The 15,376-nt window shown below is 30.5% G+C and overlaps 2 non-coding genes across 2 annotated transcripts; one reads left to right on the top strand and one right to left on the bottom strand.

The window, feature by feature from the left end:
- The first annotated feature begins 1,655 nt into the window (after window positions 1-1,655).
- On the top strand, window positions 1,656-1,762 carry LOC112534395. The gene has a single exon (XR_003078685.1). It is a non-coding gene; the product is annotated as a small nucleolar RNA R71 (small nucleolar RNA).
- Window positions 1,763-10,739: 8,977 nt separating this feature from the next.
- Window positions 10,740-10,847, bottom strand: LOC112534399. The gene has a single exon (XR_003078689.1). It is a non-coding gene; the product is annotated as a small nucleolar RNA R71 (small nucleolar RNA).
- Between the last annotated feature and the right edge of the window lie 4,529 nt (window positions 10,848-15,376).

Raw genomic sequence — 15,376 nt, 5'->3', positions numbered from 1 at the left:
TATCACATGCAAAACCAATCCCATCAATAGCGCAAATGGCATGAACATGGTTGGCGGGAGGACTCTTGAATGGCGGTAAACTGAAAGTAACACAGTCATCCCCTACATTAAGCTCTAGCTTTCCCTCTAATACATCTATTTTGGCTTTAGTCGTGGCAAGGAAAGGTCTCCCTAAAATCAAAGGCACACCATGCTCATTATCCATATTCATAACCACAAAGTCCATAGGAAATATGAATTTATCTACCTTGACTAGTACATTCTCTACAATCCCCCTAGGAAGCTTAATAGAATGATCAGCTAATTGAATGCACATCCTAGTGGGTTTTGCTTCCCTTAAACCAAGCTTATTAAACATACTTGTGGGCATTACATTTATGCTAGCGTCTAAATCAGCTAATGCATCATCAACACACAAGTTACCCAAAGTGCAAGGAATAGTAAAACTCCCTGGGTCGTGACGTTTCTCTAGTAACTTGCTCTGAAACACTGCTGAGCACTCTTCATTGAGCTTTATGAATGCTACCTCTTCCAGCTTACTTTTGTTGCTAAGTATGTCCTTCAAGAATTTGGCACACTTCGACATTTGCTTCAATACATCAACAAAAGGCAAGTTAATATGCAGTTGTCTAAAAATATCCAAAAGCTTACTGAACTGCTCTTGTGCTTCTACTTGCTTCAGTCTAGCAGGATAAGGAATCCTGGGTTGATACTCCCTGACTAGGATTGGTTTCATCTTTTGCCTCTCAGGTTCCTTAACCTTACTGCTCGCCTTGATCTGCACATCAATAGTGGCATCATAAAAAACAGGCTCAGAAGAAGCTGAAACTAACTTACCTGAACGCAAAGTGATGGCATTCACGTGCTCCCTCGGGTTAGACTCAGTGGTGCTGGGGAGCGCTCCTTGTTGCCTTTCAGACAACATCTTAGAAATCTGCCCAATCTGATTTTCTAAGTTCTGAAAGGATGCTTGCTGATTTCTAAGAGCACTGTTGGTCTGCTGGAACCTTATCTCAGTCGACATGACAAACTTCATCATCAGCTCCTCCAAGTTAGATTTCTTCTCTGCTGGTGGAGGAAGCTTTGATGGTCCATCTTGCTACTGCTGCTGTGGTGGCTGCTGATGCAGTCTCTAAAAGCCTAGTGGACCCTGGGCATTATTATTGCGCCAGCTAAAATTGGGGTGATTTCTCCATCCAGGATTGTATGTACTGCTATAAGGGTTGTTTTGCTGTTCGGGTGCATTATGCATGTAATTAACCTGTTCATGGTCAGCAAAAACAATAGATGAAGTAGAGGGACTAGCAAACATACCTCCTGCATTAGAGTTTGCACCAAAATGCGGGCCACTACAAAACTCGCAGCTTATTTGGGCTGCTTGAACTGGCATTTGAAGCTGGTCTATTTTCTTGGTCAAAAGCTCCACTTGAGCTACCAAGGCTATTGTGGAGTCTAACTGGTTTACCATTCCTTGTTTGACCGGTCGACTCATAGAGGATTGCCACTGGTAGTTGTTCATGGCCATCTCCTCTATCAGGTTTTGCGCCTGCTCCGGCGTCTTGCTATTTAAAGCTCCACCTGCTGCAGCGTCCACCATTTGCCTCGTAGCAAGGTTCAAACCGTTGTCAAAGGTCTAAACCTACATCCATATTGGTAGACTGTGGTGTGGACAGCATCTCAGCAAGTCCTTGTACCTCTCCCAGGCGTCGTACATGCTCTCATCGTCCATCTGCACAAAAGAAGAAATGTCATTTCTCAATTTAGTAGTTTTAGCTGGAGGAAAGTACTTGTAAATAAATTTTTCAGCCAAAGATTTCCAGGTTGTAATAGTGTGCGGTGGAAGGGACTGCAGCCATCTCTTTGCTCTATCCGTTAAAGAAAATGGAAATAATATCAGCCGGATGGTATTATCAGTAGTTCCATTTATCTTGAAAGTGTCGCATATCTCCAAAAAGTTGGCTATATGGGCATTGGGATCCTCGCTCGGTAGCCCCCCAAACTGTACACTTTGTTGTACCATCTGGATCACATTTGGCTTTATCTCTAAATACCACAATTCACAACGTCTCATGATTAAAGTGATTTCTCATTAATAATGAAAGTAAGAAGAAACAAACATTGATAATCAAAATCTCATAAACATTGAAATTAATCCAACAACATAGGAACCCCAATTGGGTTTGGCAATTTAGCTACTCATACTAATAAGCAACACAAAATAAAGAATAGATTCAGAAAAGTAAATTAAAGGCATGTACACCCTTCTTCTTCAAGTTGGATGAGAAACCTAAATTCCCAGTTTAGAATAGTAAACCCTAATTTGCCTCTTGAATGTCTCCAAACCTTGTCTTGATCTTTAATTTGATGTTAAAATAGATGTAATCCTTCCTTCAATTGATGAAATGATCTTCTAAGGTTGAGAATTGAAGTTTGGAAGCAGATGGTTTAAGCTTGTATAATGGAAATCAAGTCAGAAAATCAAACCCTAATTCAGCAAATCGTTTTTGCCTATATAATCCCTTCAGTATGGCTGTGGTCAAGCCTGTGTTGATCAGCACGGGCGGAGTCTAGGTCGTGTTAGACCTATGCGTTCCGCGTCTGTTGACTCAGGCTGTGCCCTAGCCGGTGCTGAGCCACCATGGGCCGTGGTGGCTTCGAAAACCATGCCAAAATGGCACTCTTTGAGGGCAACTACTTGATAATTCAGCACAGCCAGAGTCCAGGCCGTGCTCAACCTCAGAATGCTAGTCCTTGCTCAATTTGATGGATTCTGGTCCGTAATTGCGCGTATTTCCCTCGATTATTGATAATGTCCCTCGATAATGACCTGAAACGTGAAAGAAACCAAAAGACAGGTGATTCTAGCATAAAACAAGATAACTATGCACAAAAATGTAAACAATTGGGCATGTAAATATGTATAATATGATGCCTATCATTGTCCCGTGATTATGAAATAAGTAATGTGTAATCGATAAAATTAAGGCTATGAATGTTTATGCTCATCAATGAAAAATCAAGATCTTTAATTAACATTATATTGATTAATTAGGCCAAGTAAAACGAATTATTCTTGTAGTTGAATTATAAAATCATTATATGCAAAATCCAATACAAACAACCTACTTTTGATAATTATACTTCAAATTGTAAAAATACTTGAATATATTTTGAAATTAGTTCCAATATGAAATTTAATGAGCTCAAAATAACAATTTTAAGTTTCCTTTTTTCAAGTTCAATATTCAGATTTCAAATCAAAGAAATCAACTTTGCAATGGCTTGATATCTACTCACTGAAAGTGGCCTTTAGTTATACCTAACCAGCTCCACAAAATATCTACCTTCCGCTTGCACTTTCCTTACCTTTTTGAACACCAAATTCATAAATTTCACTTAGAATTCAACAAGATATTAATCCTTTGTGCTCTCTTGTCACGCAACCCCCAAATGATATGCAAATTATGCTTTTAAACACAACTGACATTCTTATCTCAACAACCATGATAGGGCATATTTTGGGGCCAATTTTGAAAAATTATTGGGAATTTCATATGAGGTATTTGAGGCTCATATTTTGTATACTTCTAGATATTCAAGTCTATAATATGCAAAAAAAGGTTTCACTTTGATTAGAAAACTATATTTGGTCTGATTCCATAATGATAGTGACAACACTAGCGAAAACATAAAACTAAACAATTGTAGAGGGCTGTCTAAAGTTCCCTACACTTCAAACCATGCCTAATTTGGAGTTTTCTAGCTCAAGATATGAAATAATTACAGAGGCTGAAAAATTAGAAAAATCCAACCCGAGATTACACCTCACCAATCCTAACTCAAATCATACAAAACTCTTGAATACTTACCAAATAAACCTTTAAAGCCTTTGTAGATGAAGATTATAGTCAACAGAGTACTTAAACCTTGAAATTCCTCTTGGCAAAAGATTAGACCAGGTTGTTTAATCAAGAAACTCTCTCAATTCTTCTCTTTTCTTTTCTTATGTTAGGTGTATATGTGTGTGAACATAAATATATATGGAGACTTTGGAGTAGAGAGTGGATGATTCTAGATATATTTTAAAATAGGATTAGTTGTAAAATATCCCCTTAGGTCCTTAATAAGATTTTCATATTATTTATGAACCCTCTAACTTTTATTCTTTCATCCTAATTCAATCCACCATCTTTCTTTCATTTCAATTAAAGTCCCACTATTATTTATTATTAAACACACTGAAGTATTACCTTAATTCAATTAAGATACTATATGAAAATGCAATGCTAAAAGGATGAATACATACTTAGAGTACGGGTGTGACAGGCTCAATGCAGAACCAATAGGCTCTGTGTTTATAGCCGATCGGCTCTGCACTTCTTTGCCCTAATTTTTAGCATTTTGCGAGTTTTTGATGTACTTTTTATCAATTTTATGTACTGTAGTTAGGTTTTACGGCTTTCTTTTGCAATTTTAGTTGTAAGCTAGGTTGTAATAGCTAGATTTATCTTTTTGCTCTTTACTTTTTATTTCATGATTTAATGTATGATAAATAATCGTAGTATAACTGTCTAATTAAAAAATAGACATATATACTTTAGGTTAAAATTGGACCCAACATGAAAACTGTAGTTCAATTTGGTTAATCAATATTAATCGGGCTTAAGTTCTAAAATCAAAGTAGACATAGTGGACTTTATCATGTTTTAGTTAGGATTGAGTTATATTAGAATTAGGTTCACACAAAAATACCTTATCATAATATATAGTCCATCTAGGATTAAAGGCTTGGAAAGACATAACTTGTAATTGGGCTAGACTAGGAAAGACTCGTACATAATTAACTAGTAATTAGATTAACAACCTTAATATGGTTTGGGCTTAATGAAGTGGGCTAGACTAGGCAAATTCTATGTGTTATTTGGTATATGCTTGTGAGTGAATTGCTATGTTTATAGGGAATAGTTTATTAAATAATAAAATTAAAGACTAAGATACACAAATAGGAAAATTGGCTTCCAGATCCATCTCTAGCCTTGTGGCGTAAACTTCCTTATGGAATTTGAGAAATGCCACTCATTAGTAAAAGTGTCCCAATGATTATCCGGGTGGCGACTTCCATCTCCGCACTAAGCTTAGTGGCTAGTTAGTATGTTCTGGATTAGGTTGAAAAGCCTTACAGTGCCGTAGTTGCTAAAGACCTTGGGTTCACGCCCGAAACCGCCACCCACAAATGAGCTATCAGCTATCAGTTATCAACTACAAGCTATTAACTATTACCTATCAGTTATCAGTTGTACTAATCAACTCAACCAAATAGACATTTAGTTTCTAATATTTTTATATTCTTACAATTCAACCTTTTAAACTTTTATTTATGGTTCAATTGGATTTTTCAATTATGTAGGATGGAAATTGTAGAATGAATGGAAAGAAAATACAAAATGTTATCACATTTTTAATTATACTAGTTTCTTCTTCACGTGCATTGCACGTGAATTTTTAATATTTGGGTTTGTTATTATTCATTTAATATAAGATAAAATAATTAATAAAATAAGTATTACTATACCAGATTTTTATAATATCTTTTAACTATTTCACAACAAAAAATTAACAATTTACCGATAGAATTTTCCGTCGGTAAATTCAACAAATAATCAGTTGTTAATTTGATTGTCGGTAAAATATTTAGCGACAAAAAAGAAAACTGTTGGTATTTACAAATGATTTTTTCGTCAATAAATTGTTATTTTAGTTGTTGATAAAATGATTGTAATTTAAAAAATAAAAAATAAATTTAGCGATGGATTTTTTTATCAGTAATCTGTCAGTAATTTTTTAATATTTCTTACAAATTAAAAAATATATCGGCAAACTGTCGATAATTTTTAAATATTTTTTAAAATTATTAAAAAAATTCATCGATAATTCGTTAGTAAACTTTTAACAACTTTTTATGAAATTAAAAAATCATCGGTAATCGTCGGTAATTTCTGAATTTTTTTTAGAAAATTAAATTTTATTGTTAATTATCAGTAAAGTTATTTTCAAAAATTAAAAAATTAAAATTAAAAATTTAACTTATTAGCATAAACATAAAGATTAAAGAAAAATATGATATATACGAGATTATAAAAAATTATTCAAAATAATTAACACTTAATAAATTAAAATTATGTTTTGAAACTAAAAATAAATTGAGCATTAAAACTAAACAAAATAAGAAGAGGAAAGAGAAAGTATATGTGAGATTCCAAAAATTAAGTGATAGAAGAAAAACTATGCAAGAAAAATCTTAAGAAATAAAAATAAAAATTAAAAATTTCAGTAATTCATTTTCAAGCAACATTAATAAAACTAAGATAAAGATATATAAATATTAAAAAGATAAACAAAAACATGAAAAATTAAAATAAAAAAATTAAAATAAACTTTATTTTATTGATAAATTTGGAGAAATGTAAGAAGTAAAATAACAAATAAAAAAAAGAAAGAATAAGAAAAAAAGTTTTAGAGTATATAATAATTAATAAGTGATAAAAAATAAATAAATAATAAAAAGAAATAAAATAAGTGAGAAAGAGAGAAAGGGAGTATGAGAAAAAGACGAGAAGTGAGAAAGAACAATATAAATGTGAGGGAAAGTGATAAGAAAGGGAGGAGGATAATCTTTTATAATTTTCTTTCGTACTTTACTAATGGTTTATCGACAGAATTGAAATTTAGGAGGAAATTTTCCTCCATAAATTTTTATATATCGACGGATTACCGATGAAATTTCCATTGGTATTATTTTTTAAAAAAATTTATATCCGAGGAATATATTAGTATTAATTTCTAAAAATAATAATTATTAGTTTTAATTTATAGATGAAAATATTGCATTGGTAATTAATAAATAAATTTTGATACTTTTAATATATTAATTTATCGATGGAAATAATCCGTCGGTAAATATCAAAAATAAGAAAATAATATTATTTCACTTTAGTGATGAAAATTTCCACCGTTAAAGGCGGTGCCATATTTGGGCACTTAATCTAGCAGCGAAATTTTTTGTCATTAGAAAGTTACCGATAATCCGTGGGTAATTTGTTGGTAAAGTGTCACTAATAGGTGGCGCAATTTTTTAGCGCCTTATTTAGCAATAGAAAGAATATGTCGATATTTTGTTAGTAAATTAAAAAAATATAATTTTTCATATTTTCTATCGATAATCCATCGATAAATAATAAATTTTAGTGATAAAAGAACTTCCATCGGTAATTTTTATCGATAAACGGGAAGAGTGTTTGTTAATTATAAATTAATTTAAATATAAATTATCGATCTCATAAAAAAACATATAATACACTTGCTTACGTAATTTCTTGAAAGAATTCATATGTTTTATCAAATTTTAATTATTTATTATTCTTATTTTATCAGTTAATTTAATAATAAGTTAAATTTTTAGTTTAAAGGATTTCTATCCTACAAATAGTCTAACTAATATCAATTAACAAATAATAAATAATTATTAATATTAATTATCAATTGGCATAATTAAAAAAATTATGATTTAATCAATCATAATAAAATAATATGTATGAATCGTTTTAGTAAATTTATTTATCTATCTTTTCAATTTCATATAATAATAATAATAATTTAGTAATTGAAAATCGTTACTGGTGATAAAATAAAATGTAAAAATTGTTAAAATCTTAAAATCATAAAAAAAGTTTATCATAATGCTTAAACTACAATGTTAATCCACTCTTTCTTTTATTTAGATAGATTGATCCATGTATTATTTTTATAAATCCATTAACTAAATTATTAGATTGATTAAGATAAAAACATATCAAATTTAGAGTAAATTTTTTATATTATAATCCATTTGTTTAAATTTTATATTATTTTTAAATAATTTATTTTTTATTAGTAAGAATATTTTTTAAAGCTAATAATAAATAAGTTTATCACTGATCGGTCCAAATTATGTATAGATATTTAAGGGTATTTTAAAGCTTTAATGATATATTTCTATATATAAAATGGTGAAATTATGTGCTTTTACCTCACTTAAGCTTAATTGTCTATTTTCAGGAATATTAGCAAAAAGAGAAAAATATGGAGCCAAAAAAAGCTTAATTGGATATATTCGTATCAAGGCCCAAGATTAAGACGCATGGACTGCTAATTCCAAGGCCCAATGGATATTTTAGTTATTTTGTATAATTATTAGAATTTATATTAAGAGTTATTTATGGGATATTATTTGGTGGAGATTAAGATACCTAAAGTCTTATCTATTAGATAGACTTATATTAGTATACTTATCTCTATGGAGATTTATATAGAGGATGACTCTTCTCTATATAAATCTCCGCAAAACCTAATTCAGAAGAAGGAAAAGGAAGGAAAAAGGAAGGAAGGAAGAAAGAAGGGGGGAGTTTTCTCCTACCTGCTCTCTACACCTGCCACCATTATTATCTCCATAATTCTCTACAATTTTCCATAAACATTTAGTTTTAGTTTTCATTGTTCTTTTAAGATCTAAGGAGCTTTTCAAGAAGTGGAGACTGAGGACCAATCTTCTTCTTACTTGAAGAAATTCTAGATCTAAAGGGAGCTTTTTACTTTCTTATTTTTTATCTTTCTATTTAATACCATGATAAATGGATTAAATATATTAGGCTAGTTTTCATAAGTGTTTAGTTTAGTCTTTTTACTTTTGTATGAACCTTGTTATTTATTTATTTAATGAATGATTTCTTTACCTTCATATCTTTATTAATTTCAGTTATTATTATTAGTTAACCATCATATTAATTTAGCAATAGTAATTGTTATGAAAATCTTTAGGTTTAAAAGTATTAGAAACATCATTTTTACTTTAATCTATGTTGGTATAAGAAACCTGAGTTACATCATTAGCTTGAGTGACTTAGGAAAAAAGGCACATCACCATCTCATTCATTAAATCTAGGCTTAAAGTAAAACAAAGAGATTACTAAGTATATGGCTAAACTAAATACTGTTTTTAGCATATAGTTTTAGATCATAAGCATTTGCATTTGCATTGCATATTTATTTATTGTTTAGTTACTTTACTTTATGAATATTACTCTCGCAACATACTGATTTAGAGTGTTTAGATTTACTTTTATTGTTTTATGTTGATAATTAGTCTTTATAATAATTGGCCTCATAGTTCCTTGAGAGATCGACCTCGAGGTGAACTTACCCTTACTATAGGAACGGTTCGTGCACTTGCGAATACTGAAAAAGTCACATCAATCACAACTTGTAGAGTTCAAATATAGTTTACTGCTTGACATGTGTGTAGTCTAATATTCTTTTCTTAAAATTATTTTTATTAGTTTATATGGGATTATAATTATAGAATTATCTAATTTAATATTAGTTTTATATTCTAATAAAGGTTAAATTAAAACTTGTCTGCAAATAATCCTTTTTAGAACAAAATTTCGTTTTATTGTGTCTCGTTATTCTTAATTTCTTTTCTAATTATGTATAAGATTATTTTTATCTTAAAGTAATATACTTTAATAAATTAAATCATAATTAATTAGCAAATACTTTAAAATTTAATTATATATATAATAAATAAATAATTGATATAAGATGTATTTAGTTTTTTAATCCACATACGATGCACGTGAATTTTAATAATTGGATTTGTGATATTTATTATTTATTAAAAATATAAAATTATTATTGTATTACTCATATAATAAAATATATAATAAATATTAATAATTAGAATCATTATTATTCACATAATAAAAACTATAACTTAATTTAGAAAAATAGGATAATGATGCATATTATTATGGTAACGATAACAATGTATACTTTTTGATAATTATATTTGTGAGTTTTTGAAATATTCCTATTCATATGTCTGCTTTATTAGTAAGTAAGTTTGTTTTATATCATATCAATAAAGGCTATAGAATGATTATATTTTTAATATATATTAATTATTATTGATTAATTATTTATTATAAATATAATTTGTAATAAGATGACATTAATGTTATTAATTGGTTATATGTATTGTTTGAACTTATTTATTTTAATAGAATTAGACATATATTTAATAAATTATTAATATTTAATAAAATTAATTACTAAAAGATTATGAAAAATAAGGCCATTCACTTCATGCATAGTTGTAATGAATTAATTATGCATGAAGTAATGAATAATTTAACAAGGAAACTAAAATAATGCCATTCACTTAATTTTTTATCTTAATTTAATCTTTAATTTTTATAATATTTTAAAATATTATTAAAATGGCCTTATTGGTTGTTTAATTAAATGAGTTTGTTAAAATTAATTGCCTTATTAAAATAAGGCCATTCACTTCATGCATAGTTAAATTTTTTTAATTTTGTTAATATTAGACATAAAATTAATTACTTTTAGGTGATGCATCTAGAAATTATAAACTCAAAAACATTTACTTTAATATGCTTCCTTCATTTTATGATATGCCTAATGAGGATGCATTAACATTTATTAGAGAGTTTTATGTCATAGTTCATACTTCTTCATTATGTGAAATTAATGAGGATCAACTAAGAATGAGGTGTTTTCCTTATTCATTGAAAGAAAAAGCAAAGACTTGGTTAATAATATTGCCTCTTAATTCTTTGAGGACTTGGGATGAAGTTTACTAAAAGTTTATGAGTAAATTTTACTCACATCAAAAGACCAAAGAATTAAGGGCTAAATTTTTTAATTTTTATTAAAAGAATACTGAGTCCTTTTATGAAGCATGAGATCGTTTCAAATTACTTCTATTGCAATGCCCACACCATAGATACCCACTTCTAGTAACTAACCAATCATTACATAATGTATTAACACAACAATATCAATATATGGCTGATAATACAGTTGGGGGTGCTATGTTATAAAGGATAACTGATGAGGTGTATGACATCTTTGAGATGTTAGGAGCTAACTCGCAGCAAAAGAGTGTAAGGATAAAAATAGTATGAGTGAATGAAGTAGTAGCTAGTAGTGAGATGGCCATACAATTGTCGAATTAACTAAGCAAGTTAAGATGCTTGTTTCAACCAATAACACACCAAGAAATGAGGTATGTGGTATTTGTAGTACTTATGGTCATGGTGCTAATATTTATTCGTCTTTTGATAATTATAGAGGAAATATATATGACCAAGTAAATTTGATGGATTCTTACATCTAGAAAGCCTATGACTGACCCTTATTTAGGTTGGAGAAACAATCCCAATTTTTTTTACCCACCACAATTATTGAGAAAACCAATTCAACCTCATTACCAAGACCAATATTTTCAATTCCAAAGGAGCTCCAATCATTCCTTGCAAGATTAAGAACAAACTTTTCAATCTAATGAGTAAAGAAAGCCGAGTCTGGAAGAAACACTTCAATAATTTATGATGACTTCTCATGATAGGATGGAGAAGAATGAGAAAAACACAAATTCTGTTGAGGCTTCAATGAAACATTTAGAAGCTCAAATGAAACAAATTATTGAAGTGGGCCTTGTGTATAATTAATTACCAAGTTAGGTTAATAACTTTGAGCATGGGCTGGGCTTTAATAAAATGGGCTAGATTTAAGTGGACCTCAAATATTGTAGTGCTTGAGGTGTAGGAATATTATATTGTATTTATAGGGAATAACTCGTTAAATAATAAAATTAAAGATACATTTACAAAAATAAGGAAGTTGGCTTCCGGATCCATTTATGGATTTGTGATGTAAGCTTCCTTATAGAATCGAGAAAATTCACTCATTAGTAAAAGTGTCATAGTTACTTGGGTGGTGACTCCCATCTCCCCACTAGTCTCTCTGACTAATTAGCTTGTTCCCGATTAAGTTGAAAGCCTTGCAGTGCCGTAGTCACTAGAGACACTTGGTGCGCGCCCGAAATTGCTGCCATAAATATTTAAAAGTTAAAATTATAAATTATTAGATAAATTTAAAGAAATTAAGATTTGTACTAAGATATTTTGACTAAAAAAGATACCTTCTATAAAAATATATAAAAAGATTTTATTGGATAATACCTTTTATAATTAATCATGTTAAGTTATGTAACACCCGAAATTTTTATATATTTAATAATGAGTTTTTATTTAAGTTAATTTTAGCTTCATTATTATTGGGTTTAATTTGAAATGATTTAATGAAAAATTTAATATTAATCAAATAAATGAGTTATTTTCTATACCCAATTAGTTTGAAATTTTAAGAAATTATTCAAGTAAATTATTTGAGAAATGATTATATTTTGGTTATTCAAAATTTTCCCAAATGCATATTTATATAAGTAAAATTATATATTGAAAAATTTTGGAAGAAATTATAAAGGATGTGTTTATAAAAGAATTTTGGAAAAATTGGTATTATAATTGATTAGTAGTATTAAATTTTAAGTTGGAAATTGATTATTTAATTTAATTGTGTGTTAGGACTAAATTGGAAATTTATTTTGGAATAAGGATTGAAAGTATAATGTTATTTTTTATGGAGTTTTAATGGAAATTTGTGAGCTTGGTATTTTTGTAAATAAATATGTCGGTCAGGGGTATTTTTGTAATTGTGTATTTCCAACCTACACCTAAGGCAGTGAACCTACCGATGCAGCCTAGCACTAGTGAGTATCAAGGTCGTATCCCTGGAGATCGGGTGAACCTAGAGTTACTACTGCTTGCTATGTTATCTAGTCTGAAATAGGGTGTGAAAGTTCTAATATACCAGCTAATGGTTATGAGTGCAATTAAGTAAATGAAGGACAACAATGGACAATTAAAAGATAATTGTAAAGAGAGAAATAAATCCAAAAGGGAGCCTAAGTGATGGAATTCTAAAGATGAATTTTATGGATTGCCGATCTTGCTTACCCGTGCCTAAATCCCTGAATTGAATCCCTGCCTCTCTCGAGCTTACCGGATTCCTAAACCCTGCACTAACCTAATGGAATCTCTTCCTATCGGATTACTACAAATTAGCATTAAGTATGATTTAAGACTATTAAGAGTTGTTAGTTCTTAATCCGTGAGTAAATCAACCTCATCTCTAAGTGTTAACTACCAGTCCTTACTATTCAAAATCCAGTTATAACAAGCATTTCTCAATGTCAAGAAACAACCTAATAAACAATTAATCTAACGTCTCAAATTAACTGCATCAAACTTTTATTACTGAATAGCAAGAAGATTGCAAGAATGACAATTATAAAAAACTAACAATTAAGCATAATCCATCAACAAAGGTGAACCCTAATGGATTCAAAAGATCTAGTACGCTCATGTTCATAGTCAAAGCAATTAAAGAACAAAATAAGGAAAAACAAATTAAAGGTATGTACACCCTTCTCTTTCAAGCTGAATGAGAAACCCTAAATTTGCAAATTCAAAATCTCAAACCCTAGTTGCCTCTTGAATGCTTCCAAAGTTTGTCTTGATCTTCAATTCGATGTTGGAATAAGTGGAATCTCCCCTTCAATTGATGAAAATTGATCTCTCCCGGTCTACAATTGAGGTATAGGAAATATTTGATTAAGTGTGTGTCTTGGAATTGAGTCCAAAAATTGTCCCCTTCAATTAGAATTCAAAATCGCCTATATAGTTGATTCAAGACACGAGTCCAGTCGTCAATCAGGAGTCTCATAGCCGAGCCACCACAGGCCGTGCCCAAGGCGGTCTTGATCCACCACAGTCGGCCGGAGGCCGTGGTGGCTACGGAAGGCGTGCTGAAATGGCACAATTGGGGATAGCCTCTTGATAATTCAGCACGGCCGGAGTCCAGGCCGTGCTCAACCCTCGGGGTGCTTGTTCTCGCCCAATTTGATGGATTTTGCTCCGTAATCACACGTATTTCCCTCGATTGCTGATGGTGTCCTTCGAAAATGACCTGAAATGAAAAGGGAAACAAAAGACAGGTGATTCTAGCATAAAACGGGATAATCATGCATAAAAATGTGAACAATCGGGCATGAAAACATATGTAGTATGATGCTTATCAAATTACCCCATACTTAAACTTTTGCTTGTCCTCAAGCAATTTACAACTCACTCCTCAAAAGATATCAAATAACTCAATCAGCTGCATTGCAGGAGGTTAGCTCAAAACAAATTTCAAAACTCCGTAATGATTTTTTCCCAAAATCCCCAAATCACTAAATCCTTAAGAGAAAGAGCAAACTTAATAAAGTTGCTAAAGTTAAAATGATAAACCATCTAAATTAAGAGATTGAGAATCATGCCTCACAAGATATCACTCAAAACACACAAGTGTATATAGGTGAAAGAAGATCGCCAAGCTCTCAACGCAAAAATACAGAAAAAGTGCTTACCAAAGGCTTGCTTATGGATTCAATCTCCACTACTACGAAATAATCAATAATCATGATCAAACGGTCTTGAGCCAGGTTGTAATGGGGTTAAGGTAAGGTACGTATAAATATGGAAAGTAGGCTACAAGTTGCTGGAAGTTAAGCAAGTAATGCAAGAAAGTAATGAAGGATCAAGTGCTGTACCAAAATGAATACTAAGTTGCTCTAAAAATAAGATGATGCTCGAAATGAACTAAATTAATACTTTCTACATTTTTTTATTTTTTTTTTGTTGTTTTTTTTTTATATATAAAAATATATACTATGTATATATATTACAATAGCTTATGTAGGAGTTGTTGGTTATTGACACATACAATAATTGAAGGGAGCATTTATGAAAAATCTAGCAACTTAGTGAAATATATGAATGCAGATTGATCCAAAGTAAAATGCAGCATAACTTATATAATTTCCAGCAACAATGGTAGAAAGAATGGTCAAATGAATAGAAGTGATAAGATGAGTGTCACTGTTATTATTGTCACGAAAGGAATGGCTAAGGCTCAAAATTGGTTCACTAAGGGAAAAATAGGGTTAGGCTTTTTGGCCAAATTGTGTAAATCCTAAGTGCCCAAATCATCTCACGATTATTGACAATTCATGTAATCTCAACAGATATCGAAAGCAAGTTCTAGAAACAGAGATTCTGTAAAATGCTCACTAATGAAAGAAAAGGGAGCATAATAGTGATGCACCAATTGGCTCAAAATCTCACCATTTGAGTGGGTTAAAATTGCATGAATTCTCAAACCAAAGTTTAAACAGTCAATCACAATAATAAGCAACAATATTAACAGTGTTCTATATCTAAGATAAAGTAAAATGGAAGAATTTAAGGAAAAATACCGGTTTTACCCGTCGGATTGTAATTAAGAGATTCGTTCATTGCCTTCTTCCAACAAGGTTCGATAAAAGCTATAAGGGAATCCATTCAAAGGAGAAAATCATTAACTACTCGAT

This window comes from Ricinus communis, chromosome 2, assembly GCF_019578655.1.
Source record: "Ricinus communis isolate WT05 ecotype wild-type chromosome 2, ASM1957865v1, whole genome shotgun sequence".
In the NCBI taxonomy this organism is placed as follows: Eukaryota; Viridiplantae; Streptophyta; class Magnoliopsida; order Malpighiales; family Euphorbiaceae; genus Ricinus; species Ricinus communis.
Note: the sequence above shows the minus strand (reverse complement) of the source record. Positions and strands in the feature narration are given on the sequence as shown.